Raw genomic sequence first — 15,422 nt, 5'->3', positions numbered from 1 at the left:
GGCCTTGGGGCTTAGGGAGCCACGGGCCAACCTGCTAGATGGGGCCTTCAGTGGGGTGGTGGGGACGTCAGTTTAACCTCAGGATTCGACTCTGAGCCTCTTGCGAGCCCACGTCTTGGGCGGCATTGCAGCCCCAGCTGCAAGCACAGAGTGGCTCTTCCAGAAAGTTCGTTGAATGACTGAGTGACCTAAGTCAGTTCCTGTGCCAGGCAGCCCAGAGGGACCATCCCAGAGCCTCCTTCTCGGGGTGCAAGCCTGGCTTGGGGTTGGGGGGGTGTCTGCACTTGTGGAGTCCCCCATGCCTGCCGGGAGCCTGAAGATGCAGAGACCTCCTGCCTCGCCTCGCCCCCTCCATGGGGACCCTCTTCCCCACACTCCTTGGTTCCTGTCGGAGCCAAGATGTGTCGTCATGGAAACCGCTTGGCAAACGCTGGCAGGGAGAGGCGGCCAACAGCAGCTCTCCTGATCGAGCTCCGGGCGCCGGCTGGAACCACGTCGCAGGACGGCGTGAGCAAGCACGCCCGGCCGTGTGTGACACGCGTGGGGACAGAGGCCGGGGTGGCTGCAGGAGGGCGTGCGGGGAGGTCAGGGCACCCCAGCGTGCGTGCCCCCACGTGTGCGCCTGTGCGTGTGGGTGTGTGCGCCTGTGCGTGTACCAACAGTGCAGCCGCGTCAGAGTGTGTGTGCTCCGAGTGTGACGGCCGCGTGGGCCGGTGCAGGGTGTGTGTGGGGATGGGGGTGTCTGATTGGTGCTGTGACCTGTGGCAGCACAGCCGCCCGGGTTGAGCACCCACGGTGGCCTGGACATCACACTAGGTGCTGACAGGACCGGCAGAGGCGGCCGCTGCCCTCGTCCCCAGCCTGTACTCCTGGGTGAAGGCTGATGCTGAACAGGTACTTGTGAGAGTCGCTGAAGTGCGTGCCGGGAGGGTTCTGGGAAGAGGCAGCTGTGGGGCCTGAACCCTAAATGTGGGGTGGAAGGCAACCAGGCCTCTGCTCCAGATGGAGGGCACAGCCCAGGCAAAGGCCAGGAGGCCAGGGAAGAAAGGATGGAGTCTGGAGCCCGGGAGAGGTGGTGAGGGGCCATGGCCCTGAAGGACGCTGGGGCTTCATCCGACTTGAGGAGGCCCAGCTGAGGGTGCAGGGGGCCTCGTAGGCAGAGGAACTCCGGAGGTAGGAACTAGGGATGTGAGGCTGGGGCAGACAGAGCCGAGGGACGCAGCTGACAGCTGGCAGTGGTGACACATGGTCTTTGAAAGGCTTCCTGTTGGGGGCAAGTGGCTTGGAAGGGGGTGTGTGGAGGCCGGGGAGTCTGTAGCCGGCCTGGGTGGGGCGGGCAGTTGAGAGAGATTTTGGAGGTTTACTAGATGCTCCTTGGTGACAGTGGCACTTGGAGGAGGAGGGCAGGGCCGGGATATAATATGGTTTCCTGGGATGGGAGGCACTGAGAAGGTCTGGGTGCTCGTGGCACCCCCAGAGCTGTCTCACCAGGGGGCTGCTTCCGGAGCTCCCATTAATAGGCACTTGGCTCTCTGGGGACCTGCCTGGGTCTCCGGCCCCACAGGCTCCCTGAGCCCCGCCAGGCTGGGTGGGTGTGCACCGCAGCAGGCACTGGAGACCCCGGCTTCTACAGGGCTTCTTCAGGCACCTCCGGGAGTCCAGACACGCAGCCACCCCAGGCAGCGAAGCCTCAAGAGGGAGCCGGGCGCGTCCTGGGCACGCTGGCTGTTCCTCGATACCCGAGATCCCCTGTGCGGCTGGGGTTGCTGGAGACGCCCAAGGAGCAGGGGCTCCCTCCTCATTTTCACCCCCGACCCCAGCTCTGGGTGTGTGGGAGGCAGAGGTGATGGCTCAGGAGGGTCTCGGCTGCTTCAGGCCAGCTCTGTCCACTTGGACGAAGCCGCTGGGCCGTGGGTTTGGCCGTGGGTTCTGGCTGCAGAGCTGGGGCCCCTCATGCGCCTCATGGACCAGCCCAGCGCAGCCCACGCACTCACTGGAGGCTCCTTCCCAGGGCGGGACCCCGAGGGATGCTGGGCCTCCCTGGCGACCTTGCTGGCCAAGCCAGGGGCCAGGCACGTCTGAGGACTCCGAGGGGGTTTCCATGGTCCGTGGTGTGGCCTTGGGTGGGCGCCCGGCCAAATCACCAGACACCAGGCCTTCAGGATCCTTGCATCCGCCAAAGCGGTGTGACCCACAGGTGCCGGGCAGGGCGGCCTCCAGGTCAGAAACCTTCCAAGACCCTGTGTACCAACTGTTTGCATCCCTGCCCATGGATGCCCCCTCATGGCAAATCCCATCCATCTTAGAACCACGTTTCAGAGTTGAGGACACAGGGCTGGAGCGGGGACACGGTTGAGCTCGGTGCCACTCAGGCCCAGAAACCCCAAGCTGGCCTGATCAGCGTGCGCCTGGCCATGGGCACCATCAACATAGCTTTTGTTATTTATTATTATTTTTTTTTGAGATGGGGTCTCACCCTTGCCCAGGCTGGAGTGCAGTGGTGCAATCACAGCTCACAGCAGTCTTGACCTCCCCAGCCTCAGGTGATCCTCCCACCTCAGCCTCCCAAGTGCATGCCACCACGCTACAAAAAATTTTAAAATTTTTTGTAGAGATGCGGGTAGGTCTTGCTATGTTGTCCAGGCTGCTCTCAAACTCCTGGGCCCAAGAGATCTGCCCGCCTCGGCCTCAAAGTGCTGGGATTACAGGCGTGAGCCACTGCGCCCAGCCAAGCCTTTGTTATTCTTGTTGTTGGGGTCCAACTGTGGGGGCTGTGGGGAGGTCTGCAGGCAGCTCAGAGTCAAGACAGACCCCGACAGGGACGGGTGGTGCAGGGAGATGTTACGGGAGATTCGCTGCCATGTGTCTGGCCCGTGTGTCTTTTCTTGTTGGAGAAACTACATGTGGAGTTACTCCCAGCCCCTGACTGCAGGCAGCACGAGAGGATAGGAGACGGGGATGGAGGGAGGAGGGAGTTGGTGACAGAGAGAGACCAAGAACCCCAAGAGACAGAGACAGACAGAGACACAAACTCAGAGAGAGAGAGACAGACAGAGAGATGGACAGACGGGCCTCCCTCCCAGTCCCCCAGCCTTGGCTGAGCCCATGGACAGCCCCAACAGTGGAGGAGGGGTCCTGGGGGAGCGGGCTAAGGGCCCCAGTGTATGGCTGGGGCTGTCACTTTGCACTGAGCATCCCCCCAGCCCCAGCCGCCCTGGCTGCTCTCTGGAGGGAACAAGGGCTTTCAGAGCTGGGGACCCGGTGTGAATACTAATCCAGAAGCTCAAAGGGCGGCCTCACAGGCTGGGCACGGGGAGGCTGGGCCAGGGCCAGGGCCAGCTGAGCCTGTCTGGGAGCTCGCCCTGTTTGGCCCCAACCCTGCAGTGGCGTGCTCCTCGTGCTGGGGAGCTCCTGTCCTCCCCTCAGGCCTGAGAGGGTCCCCAGCTACCCCAGGACAGGGTGAGGGGTGGATACTGCAGTTTCAGGGGTCAGGGTCTTGTGTCCAGCACGAGGTGACACCAGGTGGGCCCCCAGCACATGGTCTCTTGAGAATGGCTGCCCAGGAGGCCTCAGGCCGATAGGAGGGTCCTTAGCTTTGCTTTGCGTTCCTACAGTGCTACAGCAACAGCTCCAGGGAGGCCTGGGGAAACTGAGGCATGGGCAGGGAGCCCATGGCAGGGAGGAGGGCTTGACTATACTCTGTGCTGGGGCACCCCAAGTGCCACAGGCAGTGCTGGGGTCTGGCCTGGTGCATCCTGCCTGGGCCGGGATTCAGACCCCTTTGCCTCCTACCTGGACGTCACCTGCTGCACCCAGGAGACCTCAGTGTCAGGCCATGGAAACCCCTGCTTGAGCCATGCACGGCTCCCCTGCTTGTGTTCCGAGCCCCTTCACCCCCCAGCCGCTGGCCCTCAGCAACCCGCCTTCTCGGATGCAGCCTCATCTCTTCTCCTGCTCCCCTGGCTCTGCCCCACTTCCTGCACCTGTCTTTGCCCAGAGCTCTGCACATATTCTGACAGGCAGGCCTCTGCTCGCACGGTTCTTTCCACCTGGCACACCCCCATCTCTGCCCTCGCCCCGGCTCATCTTGCTGTGTGGTGAAGTCAGCCTCAGCGCCGTCCTCCTCTGTCCCCACAGCACTGTCTGCCTGAACCCTTGCCTGCTGGCCTTGGAGCAGGGCTGAGCTGCAGAGAGGCCAAGCCCCTGTCCCGCGGCCCCGCACCCAGCACATGCAGGGGCTGGAGTTTGCTGAGTGAGCAGCTGCTGCTTCCTAGGACTTCGTGTGCCAAGGCCCCTGGGAGAGTTTTCCTCATCCTTATAAAACCTGTGCGAAGCATTTTCCTGTTTTCCAATGTGGATGAGTTTGCTGTGGCTGCTGTGACAAATGACCACAGCTGTGTGGCTTCAAACAGCCCACATTGACTGTCAATTCTAGAGGGCAGAGATCTGAAGTCAAGGCTGGGGCAGGGCCAAACTTCTGCACAGGGCTCCAGGGGAAGGTCCTTCCTGCCTATTCCCGCTTCTGGGGGCTCCAGGTGTCCTTGGCTTGTGGCTGCACCACTCCCATCTCCGCCTTCTCCTCTGTGTCTTCTACTTTCTGTCTGTTTTTTACAATTTTTTATAGAGATGCTGCCCAGGCTGGTCTCTAACTCCTGGGCCCAAGTGATCCTCCTGCCTCGGCCTTCCAAAGTGTTGGAGATTACAGGCGTGAGCCACCTCGCCCAGCCTCTTTCTCTCTCTCTTAAAAACATTGTTGGCTGGGTGTGGTGGCTCATGCTTGTAATCCCAGCACTTTGGGAGGCCGAGGCAGGTGGATCACTTGAGGTCAGGAGTTTAAGACCAGCCTGACCAACACAGTGAAACCCCATCTCTACTGAAAATACAAAAGTTAGCTGGGCTTGGTGGCGTGCTCCTGTAATCCCAGCTACTCAGGAGGCTGAGGCAGGAGAAGCACTGAGGCAGGCAGAGGTTGCAGTGAGCCAAGATCATGCCATTGCACTCCAGCCTGGGTGACAGAGTGAGACTCCATCTCAAAAAAAAAAAAATTGTCATTATTTTTCACATTGTCTTCTTCCTCCAATGAGGAACCTCTTTCTGTCTCTTATAAGGTCACTTGCGTTGGATTTAGGGCCCACCCTGACTCTGACCCAGGATGACCTCATCGTGGGATCCTTACTTTAACCATATCTGCAAAGGCTCAGTTTCCAAATGAGGTCCCATTCTGAGGGTGCAAGCAGGCACATCTTTTGGGGGCCACTATTTAACCCACCCTGGGGAAACTGAGGCAGGGCAAGACAAAGCAGCTTTCTCAGGCCACACGGCTCTCTCTCTCTCTCTCTTTTTTTTTTTTTAATTATACTTTAAGTTCTAGGGTACATGTGCACAACGTGCAGGTTTGTTACATATGTATACATGTGCCATGTTGGTGTGCTGCACCCATTAACTCGTCATTTACATCAGGTATATCTCCTAATGCTATCCCTCCCCCCTACCACGGCTCTCTTTTAACCCCAGGTCTGCCCGGGTCAGAGGATGGTGATGGGGACGAAGGTGGGGGCAGCCCTCTGTGTTCATCGCTGAAAGGACAGGGGTCCCCATATCACACTGCCTCTTTCTAGAATAGACTCTGACCAGGTAGCTTCAACCAGAAAGGGGTGTGCAGTCTGCTGGTGTGGAGACCAGTGTGTCACCGGTGCAGTGTGGACAGTGCGTTGGCTGCCTGAAGCCTTGGCTGGCAGAGGCCAGGTCATCAGCAGGCTGCCTCTGTGTTCCAGGGGACCTGGCACTGGGCACGGCGCCACCCACCATGTCCCACCTTGGGGCACCCAGGAGGGACCCTACTCATCTGGGCTTCCAGTCTCCTGGGCTGACCCAACAGACAGAGGAGGAACTGCCACTCCGGGCTCAACACATGCTTCCTTTTCCTGTGGCTCCCATCCTTGTAGCTATTCAGGGAGGGGCGTGGGGGGCCGGAGAAGGGTATTCCACAATTTCTTTGTAATAAGCAGTTTTAGGACAGAACATTCAGGTCAGGCTCGGTGGCTCACGCCTGTAATCCCAGCACTTTGGGAGGCTGAGGTGGGTGGATCATTTGAGGTCAGGGGTTCGAGACCAGCCTGCCCAATATGATGAAACCCTGTCCTTCTTAAAAATACAAAAATTAGTTGGACGTGGTAGCTGGCACCTGTAATCGCAGCTACTCGGGAGGCTGAGGCAGGAGAATCACTTGAACCCGGGAAGTGGAGGTTGTAGTGAGCACAGATTATGCCATTGCACTCCAGTCCGGGTGACAGAGTGAGACTCCATCTCAAAAACAAACAAACAAACAAAATTCATGTTTTCTCAGGTTCTGAGTTCTCCATCCCCAACAGAAATAACCTGGAAAATCCCCCACGGCAACACGTGTCAAAAAGTGCAGCTTTGTGAGCCAGAATCTATTTGTAGGAATTTATCCCGAGGTAGGGGGAACCGGACACCTGTGCAAACATCCGTGGAAACAAGATCATTTATCACTGTGATATATGCTAGTGAGACACCAGGAGAAACCAGAATGTCCCAAACCAGGTGACAGATTCATGACACGGAGTCCAGCGCAGACCATCAGGGTGTGGAGATGGACTTCTGGCTATTGGTGGGTGTGAAGTCACGGACTGCCTGTAGAACGCAGTATGTGGTGTGAATCCCTTAAAATACGTATTTAGGCTGGGCATGGTGGCTCATACCTGTGATCTCAACATTTTGGGAGACCGAGCTGGGAGGGTCGCTTGAGCTCAGGAGTTTGAGACCAGCCTGAGCGACATAGCAAGATCCCATCTCTACATAAAAGTTTCAAAATTAGCCAGGTGTGATGGCATGTACCTGTAGTCTCAGCTACTCAGGAGGCTGAGGGAAGAGGATTGCTGGAGTCTAGGAGGTCGAGGCTGCAGTGACTCACGTTTGTAGCACTGCATTCCAGCTTGGGCAACAGAGCAAGATCTTGTCTCAAAAAATATTTATTTATTTATTTATTTATTTATTTATTTATTTATTTATTTATGAGACAGAGTCTCCCTGTGTCACCCGGGCTGGAGGGCAGTGGTGTGATCTCGGTTCACTGCAAGCTCCGCCTCCCAGGTTCACGCCATTCTCCTGCCTCAGCCTCCCAAGTAGCTGGGACTACAGGCGCCCGCCACCACGTCTGGCTAATTTTTTGTATTTTTTAGTAGAGACAGGGTTTCACCGTGTTAGCCAGGATGGTCTCAATCTCCTGACCTTGTGATTCGCCCGCCTCAGGCTCCCAAAGTGCTGGGATTACAGGTGTGAGTCACTGCGCCCAGCCAAAAAAATTAAAAATATATATATATTTCAATGAGGTGGAAAAGGGGATCAGAAGGATGTCTGACAAGAAGGTAAGAGAGGTTACCTCTACGCAGTTGGCTTATGGGGTCTTCTTTTTGTTTTGATTTTTCATAATTTTCCAAATTTTGCACACTGGACACCTAGTGTTGTTATTTCTTTTTTTTCTCTCTCTCTCTCTCTCTTTTTTTTTTCAAACAGAATCTTGCTTTGTCGCCGAGGTTGGAGTGCAGTGGCACAATCTCGGCTCACTGCAACCTCTGCCTCCCAGGTTCAAGTGATTCTCCTACCTCAGCCTCCCGAGTAGTAGCTGGGACTACAAGCACCCACCACTGCGCCCGGCTAATTTTTGTATTTTTAGTACAGACGGGGTTTGACCATATTGGCCAGGCTGGTCTCGAACTCCTGACCTTGTGATCTGTCTGCCTCAGCCTCCCAAAGTGCTGGGATTACAAGCATGAGCCACAAAGCCCAGCTGTGTTGTTATTTCTTAAGGCTTAAAACAATTCCTCGTGGCTGGGCGTGGTGGCTCACGCCTGTACTCCCAGCACTTTGAGAGGCCTAGGCAGGTGGATCATGAGGTCAGAAGTTCAAGACCAGCCTGGTCAAGAAGGTAAAACCCTGTCTCTACTAAAAATATAAAAATTAACTGGACATGGTGGTGGGCACCTATAATCTCTGCTACTTGAGAGGCTGAGGCAGAAGAATCACTTGAACCTGGGAGGCAGAGGTTGCAGTGAGCCAAGATTGCACCATTGCACTCCAGCCTGGGCAACAGAGTGAGACTCCAACTGAAAAAAAAAAAATTCTTTGCACTGGTGTGGGACGATGGTGACGAATCCCTCAGCCATCTGTGGGGTGCTGCTGAGGGCGTGGGGGGCATTTCTGCACGGTGAAGCAGAGCTGGTGGGAGGCTGCCCGAGGGAAGCTGGCACTGGGAGGGTTTGGAGAGAGGAAAAGGGCAGTCTGAGGGAAAAGCCTCTGGGCTCTGTCTGGAGCCGTCGTGCCGGCCTTCACGGCCAGGGCTGGGCTCGGTCATCCTCCCACACTTAGAGTCCTTTCCATCTCGTGGTGACTGGCACAGGGCCAGGGCTGCGCTCACAGCTGGTCAGGGCAGAGCAGGGCGCCCATTCTCAGGGCCACACTGACCATGGGACTAACCTGGCGGCCTGGTTCACCCCTCTCACCAGGGGCCTCTCCTGGCGGCCTGGTTCACCTCTTCACCTGGCACCTTGCCGGGTAGCCTAGTTTACTCCTCTCACCTGGGGAGGCATGAACTGGCCCCAGCTGACGGACCTCCCTCACCTGCTTGGCTTTAGGCTCTGGGGCCCCCTGCCCAGGTGTTTCTGGGAGGCTGGAGGGGCCCACATGCGCTGCACTGCGGGCAGCTGGAGGGAGTGGGGCAGGACACCGAGCGCCGGGAGGGGTGTGGCCCTCCTGTCCCGCTCGCAGCCCCACGCGGGCCCCAGTCCAGCCCGCCTCGGTCCCTGCCCCGCGCGCTGACGTCACCGGGACCTCCCGATCCTCCCGGCCCAGGCCGAGCTGCCCACGCTGCTGCCGGGGGCGCGGCCTCTGCCGGCTCCGTCGAACGCGGGACTGCGAGGTACCGGGGCGCGCGGAGAAGACTCGGGGGCGGGGGGAATGGAGAGGGACCTCCGTGCCGGGGCGGGTGGGCAGGGGCAGCTCCGGATCCGGCCCGGCCCTCGCAGCAAGCCCCGAGGACGCCCGGGCGGCGGCGGCTACGAGCGCGCAGGGACAGCGGAGAGGCGAAGGGCGCACTTGGCTAGGGTTTGGTGCAGCGCGGCGCCGGGGTCGGCACAGCTCGGGCAGGTCCCGCAGAGAGAAGGCCGGGCCAGGGAAGGGCTAAGCGCCCCCTCCCCGCCATCCTCCCAGACCAGGGCGACCTGCACGCTTCCCGATGGGAGCAAACTGGGGACGGTTCGGGAATCCAGCGCCAGGCGCCCCAAAGAAGGCGCTTCCGGGCTGGGGCGAGCCAGGAGGGTGCCGGACGTCCCCAGGGAGCCTCCAGGGCCCAGAGAATGTCGTGGCGCCCCGGGGTCCCCCAAGCCTGTGTATGTGCCGGGCATACTTCCTCACCGAGGAGACTGAGGGAGAAGACGATGGATATTACCCCTGCAGGGAAGCAAGACAGGTCTCAAAACCAGAAAAGCGAGGGAGGAGGGACAGAGAAATGGCAAACTTTACAAAGGGCCAGGGAGGGCAGGGACGTGGGTCCTTCCTGCACCCATCACGGGAGGGAAACACTTGGGAGAGGAGTTTGGGGTTCGCAGGTGAGGAGAGAAAACAGGAAGCCAAGGGTCTGGCCCGGAGGCCACTAGCCCTGTGGTCTAAGCCCCCGGTTTCCCCTCCTAGCGAATGGAAACTGAGAGGTGAGAAACCCCCAAACCGTCCGTCTGGTTCCGCCTGAAGGTCTCGGCTGTCAGCTAATGAATAGCTCGATGCAGCTGCTGGGAGATTTTGCAAAGCGCATTCAGAATAGCGAGAATCAGAGCGTGGTTTCTTGCCCGAAGCCCGGGCATCTGCGTGGTCAGATGGGGGAGAACGAGTGCCCGGAGCTCCGCGGTTTAGGGCAGCCTAACCTTGGATACCTGGTTACTGGGCCAACCTGGCCGCCCTTGTTGCTCAGAGTGGCCGACCCTCCCTGGGGTGGGGGGGATGGGGGGATGTGGACGTGCTCTTTTCTAGTCTTTGGACAAAAAAAGGCAAGGGGAAGAGGAAGGAGAAGCGTCTGAGTTTACCCATGGTATTAACAGCAGCAGGGGTGGAACATGGGTGCTCTGGGAGAGGAGATGTCCTGCCCTCTGTCTCCCATTAGAACATCCCTGCTCCAGGAGCAGCTGGGGTTCCAGTGTGAAGCGTGGCTTTGAAACCAGGCCCTGCTGCCCCCCAGCTGTGTCACCAGGGCCAAGTCACTTAACGTCTGAGCCTGTTTCCCCATGAGGCTCCATGTGTGGCTTGGAGGAGGCAGGCACAGGACCTGTTGGCTGCTGTCATGACTGCAGTTAGCAGAGGAGGGGGACACACTGGGGCAGGACCCAAAGGACAGCGAGGAACCTCCATTTGGGGGGTCTCCTTTTTGGAGCATGGATGGGTTGATGAGTGCCAGAGGCTGCTGGGAAGCTGACCCCCACTAACGGCGGCTCCCTCCCCGTGGGTACCCCCAGGGCTCACATGCAGCTCTGGCTCTATGTGAGGAGTGGTCTTGTGCAGAAATGACCTGGCAGGATGGAAGGACTGTTGGGTGGCAGCTGACAGTGGGGACTGGGGTTTTCCTGAATGACCCATCGAGACACATGTGGCCACAAGGCTCCTTGAGAGGAAATGCTGTCTGGGCAGATGTCATGCCCTGGACGTCCGAGAGCTGTACCTGGGTCGAGGGACGGAGGGACCTGGGCCTTCTCATGCCCAGCTTGGAGCCTGTCACACCATTCTCCAGGCTTTTTTTTTTTTTTTTGAGACGGAGTCTCGCTCTGTCGCCCAGGCTGGAGTGCAGTGGCCGGATCTCGGCTCACTGCAAGCTCCGCCTCCCGGGTTCACGCCATTCTCCTGCCTCAGCCTCCCCAGTAGCTGGGACTACAGGCGCCCGCCACCTCGCCCGGCTAGTTTTTTGTATTTTTTAGTAGAGACGGGGTTTCACCGTGTTAGCCAGGATGGTCTCGATCTCCTGACCTCGTGATCCGCCCGCCTCGGCCTCCCAAAGTGCTGGGATTACAGGCTTGAGCCACCGCGCCCGGCCCATTCTCCAGTCTTCACTGGGAGGTGGCTGTGCTTTCGTGTGTGTGTGTGTGTGTGTGTGAATGAGAGAGACAGGGTCTTTCTGTGTCCTCCAGGCTGGAATGCAGTGATGCAATCATAGCTCACCACAGCCTCCACTTGCAGGGCTAAAGCAATCCTCCCATCTCAGCCTCCCTAGTAGCTGGGACCACAGGCATGCACCACCAGGCCCAGCTAATTTTTAAAATGTTTTATAGAGACGGGGTTTTGCCGTGTTTCCCAGGCTGGACTCAAACTCCTGGACTCGAGCGATTGTCCCAGGAGGTGGCTATTTTTAGAGCTTGCCTCTCACGTCCTGTTGATCTTCCAGCCAGGCCAGTCTGGAGCTGGCATGGCCACTCCTTCCTGGGCGGCTCAGGTTGGCTGACGTCGGTGTGTCTCTGGCTGGGTTTCCCACGTAGATTCTCTGAGTTACCTGTGTGCCCACCACTGCTTGCAGGTGTGCAAACGGCCGTCTGTGGTTGTGGCTCCTCTGTGCACATGCTCTGGCCCCTTGAAAAACTTGCCGTTGCGGCCCTTCCTGTTGCTATGGGATTTGGTCCTCCCTGAAAGACTCAGATGGGCCTGAGGTTTGCAGTTTGGGCCCAAATCACACCTGGAACCAATGTGTTAGGGCTTCTGAACTTTTGGTAAAAGGAAGGCATTTCTCAGCTGGGTGCGGTGGCTCACCCCTGAAATCCCAGCACTTTGAGAGGCCGAGACAGGCAGATCACTTGAGACCAGGAGTTCGACACTAGCCTGGCCAACATGGTGAAACCCTGTCTCTACTAAAGATACCAAAATTAGCCTGGCGTGGTGGCGTGCATCCGTGGTCGCAGATGCTAGGGAGGCTGAGGGATGAGAATCGCTTGAACCGGGGAGGAGGAGGTTGCAGTGAGCCAAGATTGTGCCACTGCACTCCAGCCTGGGTGAGAGAGGCAAAAAAAAAAAAAAAAAAAAAAAAAAAAAGAAAAAAGGCCTTTCTCATTTCCTGATGCTTTGCCTGGAGTAGGAGGGTTTGCTGGCAGGGAAGCCTCTGACCAGGGTCTTTGGGTGGTCAGGCGGATGTGGGTGCTGGCAGGAAAGCCCCCTCAAGAGTCGGGGAAGGTCCGTGTATGAGGACCGGAGTAGGGGGGTCAAGATCCTGGTGAGCTGTGTAACCCTGGGCAAGTGGCTTTCCTTCTCTGAACCTCAGTCTCCTGGGCCATGATGTGGGTGAACCTCAGGGTGGCTTTGGAGGTTGGACAAGGTGTTGCATCAGAAAGTGATTTTGGGCCAGGCGTGGTGGCTCACGCCTATAATCCCAGGACTTTGGGAGGCCGAGGCAGGCGGATCACAAGGTCAGGAGTTCGAGACCAGCCTGGTGAATATAGTGAAACGCCGTCTCCACTAAAAATACAAAACTAAGCTGGGCATGGTGGTAGGCACCTGTAGTCCCAGCTACTCGGGAGGCTGAGGCAGTGAACCCAGGAGGCGGAAGTTGCAGGGAGTTGAGATCGTGCCACTGCACTCTAACCTGGGTGACAGAGCAAGGCTCCATCTCAAAAAAAAAAAAAAAAAAAAAAAAAAAAAAGTAAGTGATTTTGGGACTTTGCAGGGTGGCAGGCACGGGAAGGGGAATGTTGGTCAGGGCCGGTCCAGGGTGCCCGTAGGCATTGCTATCTGTTTTACTGTCTCCTTCTCTGGAAAGCTGGGACACAGACCCTCCTGGGCATGTGGAAGGCCCTGGGCTGCTCCAGAGAAATAATTGATAGGCCCCTCTCTCGACAGAACAAATCATTCTGAGCTGGCTGTGGTGCTAGGGGGATGATTTAGAGATAACTGGAAGGTGATGGTGCTTGCCCCTCGTGGGTGGCAGCGCTGGTGAGCAGAAGGTCTGGGAGCGAGGAGCCGGTGAACAGGTCGTGTGACCGGCACCCAGAAACAAAAATAAGCTGGTTAGTTTCGTGTGGCGTCAGATGCTTGGAGGCCGGCTGAGCGCCGCCTCCTCCTGCTTGGGCCAGCCACGCTCCTGGAGGAAGGCAGGTGGGACCACACCCATCTCACCTGGGAGGACACTGAGGCACAATGGGGTTAAAAGAGGACCAAACTTGGCCAGACGCGGTGACTCACGCCTGTAATCTCAGCACTTTGGGAGGCCGAGGCGGGCAGCTCATGAGGTCAGGAGATCGAGACCATCCTGGCTAACATGGTGAAACCCCGTCTCTACTAAAAATCCAAAAAAAATTTAGCTGGGCGTGGTGGCAGGTGCCTATAATCCCAGCTACTTGGGAGGCTGAGGCAGGAGAATTGCTTTAACCTGGGAAGTGGAGTTTGCAGTGAGCCGAGATTGCGCCACTGCACTCCAGCCTGGGCGATAGCGTGAGACTCTGTCTCAAAAAAAAAAAAACTTAAAAAAAAAAAAAAAAAGGGCCAGGCTCATGCCACAGCCCCCGTGCTGTTGAGGGCATTCCAGCTTCAAGGGTTTCCTGGGTGCCTCTTCCATAGTGGGTCCCCGGGAGGCTCTGAGGGGACTCAGAGTTTGCTGGGGGCGCTACCTCTACACCCTGACACTTGGCGTGGCTAGGGCAGGAGATGGGCTTTGTGGAGCCCCGCACCCCACCTCTTGTCTGCAAGCCCAGCAGCGGTTCCCCACCTCACTCAGAGCAAAGGTTAAAGCTCTTCCAACAGCGTCCCAGCTCCTGACGTGGCCCCATCTTCCCTCAATCTCATCCCCTGTTCTTTCCCCCAATTCATTCCAGCCACACCAGCCTCCTCTGGCTGTCCCCTGAGCCCCCAGACGTATCTGCCGCCGGCCTGTGTACACCCACCTCTGTCTGGGACAGTCTGCCCCTCCTCCCCGCTGCCTCCTTGCTCAGAGATCCCACCTCAACAGAGCCCACTCTGATCACTGTCTCAGGAATGGGAGTGCGGGCCTGGCACCCCTGAACCCTGCCCCCCTCTGCAGGGAGGTGGCTTTTTGTTTTGTTTTGAGATGAAGTTTTTGCTCTTGTTGCCCAGGCTGGAGTGCAGTGGTGTGATCTCGGCTCACTGCAACCTCCGCCTCCCGGGTTCACACCATTCTCCTGCCTCAGCCTCCTGAGTAGCTGGGACTATAGGCATCCACCACCACGCCTGGCTAATTTTTTGTGTTTTTAGTAGAGACCGGGTCTCACCGTGTTAGCCAGGATGGTCTCGATCTCCTGACCTCATGATCTGCTCGCCTCAGCCTCCCAAAGTGCTGATTACAGGTGTGAGCCACCGCAGCCAGCCAGCCTTTTCTTTTTCCAATAGGACCTGTCACCTTCTAAGCTACCATATACGCTATTTACTTAGCACGTTTGCCACCTGCCTTCCTGCTGGAGCATCTAAGCTCCATGGGGCCAGGGACCTCTGTTTTGTCCACTCATGTTGGAAGAGCCCCCGGCACAGGGCCCAGCACCCAGGAAGCCCTTGACAGCTGATGTCACTGTCACAAGTCCACTTAACTGGGCCACAGGGTGCCTGATGCAACACTGCTCCTGGGCATATCTGTGAGGCTGCTCAAGATGGTGTTAGGATTAGGACAGTGGGTTCAGGAAGAGGGACTGCTCTCCCCAAGTGGCTGGGCACCTTCCAATCCCTCAAGGCCCTGAATAGAACAGACGGCAGAGGGAGGAGTTCACCCCTCATTTCCTGCCTCACCGCTGGAGCTGGGACATCTCATCCTCTCTTGCCCGGGGACTGGATGCCCACTGTCGGCTGCCCTGGTTCTCAGGCCTCCGGACCTGAGCTGAGTTTGAGTCCCGCCTCGGGCTTCCCTGGTCTCTGGCTTGTAGATAGCACACTGTAGGACTTCTCAGCCTCTGAGGCCCGTGGGCCAATTCTCCTAATAAATCCTTATTTTATTTTCATAGAGTAGAGACGGGGGTCTCTCTATGTTGCCCAGGCTGGCCTTGACCTCCCCGGCTCAAGTGATCCTTCTGCCTCCCCAAGTACTAGGATTACAGGTGTGAGCCACTGCACCTGGTCATAATCTTATATATAATCTTAATATAAGGTTATATATGAGATTTATTGAATATATATTAATATCTATTATTTATAATAGATTTTTTATTTTATTTTATTTTATTGTTTTGAGGTAGAGTCTCTGTCACCAGGCTGGAGTGCAGTGGCGCGATCTCGGCTCACTGCAGCCTCTGCCTCCTGGGTTCAAGCCATTCTTCTGCCTCAGCCTCCCAAGTAGCTGAGACTACAGGTGCATGCCACCATGCTCGGCTAATTTTTTGTATTTTTAGTAGAGACGGGGTTTCACTGTGTTGGCGAGGCTGGTCTTGAACTCCTGACCTTGA

The 15,422-nt window shown here is 57.3% G+C and overlaps 1 protein-coding gene across 2 annotated transcripts in view; it reads left to right on the top strand.

The window, feature by feature from the left end:
* The first annotated feature begins 451 nt into the window (after positions 1-451).
* Positions 452-15,422, top strand: part of LOC105483391 (archaelysin family metallopeptidase 1) — a 39,797-nt gene continuing 24,826 nt past the window's right edge. Inside the window, exon 1 of one of the 2 annotated variants that reach the window (XM_011744228.3) lies at positions 452-894. The gene's annotated coding sequence lies outside the window, so the exon portion shown is untranslated. Of the gene's footprint in view, positions 895-7,661; positions 8,939-15,422 lie in introns of those variants that run through there. The other variant, XM_011744229.3, reaches the window with a different exon arrangement.

This window comes from Macaca nemestrina, chromosome 4, assembly GCF_043159975.1.
Source record: "Macaca nemestrina isolate mMacNem1 chromosome 4, mMacNem.hap1, whole genome shotgun sequence".
Taxonomy (NCBI): Eukaryota; Metazoa; Chordata; class Mammalia; order Primates; family Cercopithecidae; genus Macaca; species Macaca nemestrina.
The sequence above is the reverse complement of the archived record's forward strand: the minus strand, read 5'-3'. Positions and strand labels throughout refer to the sequence as shown.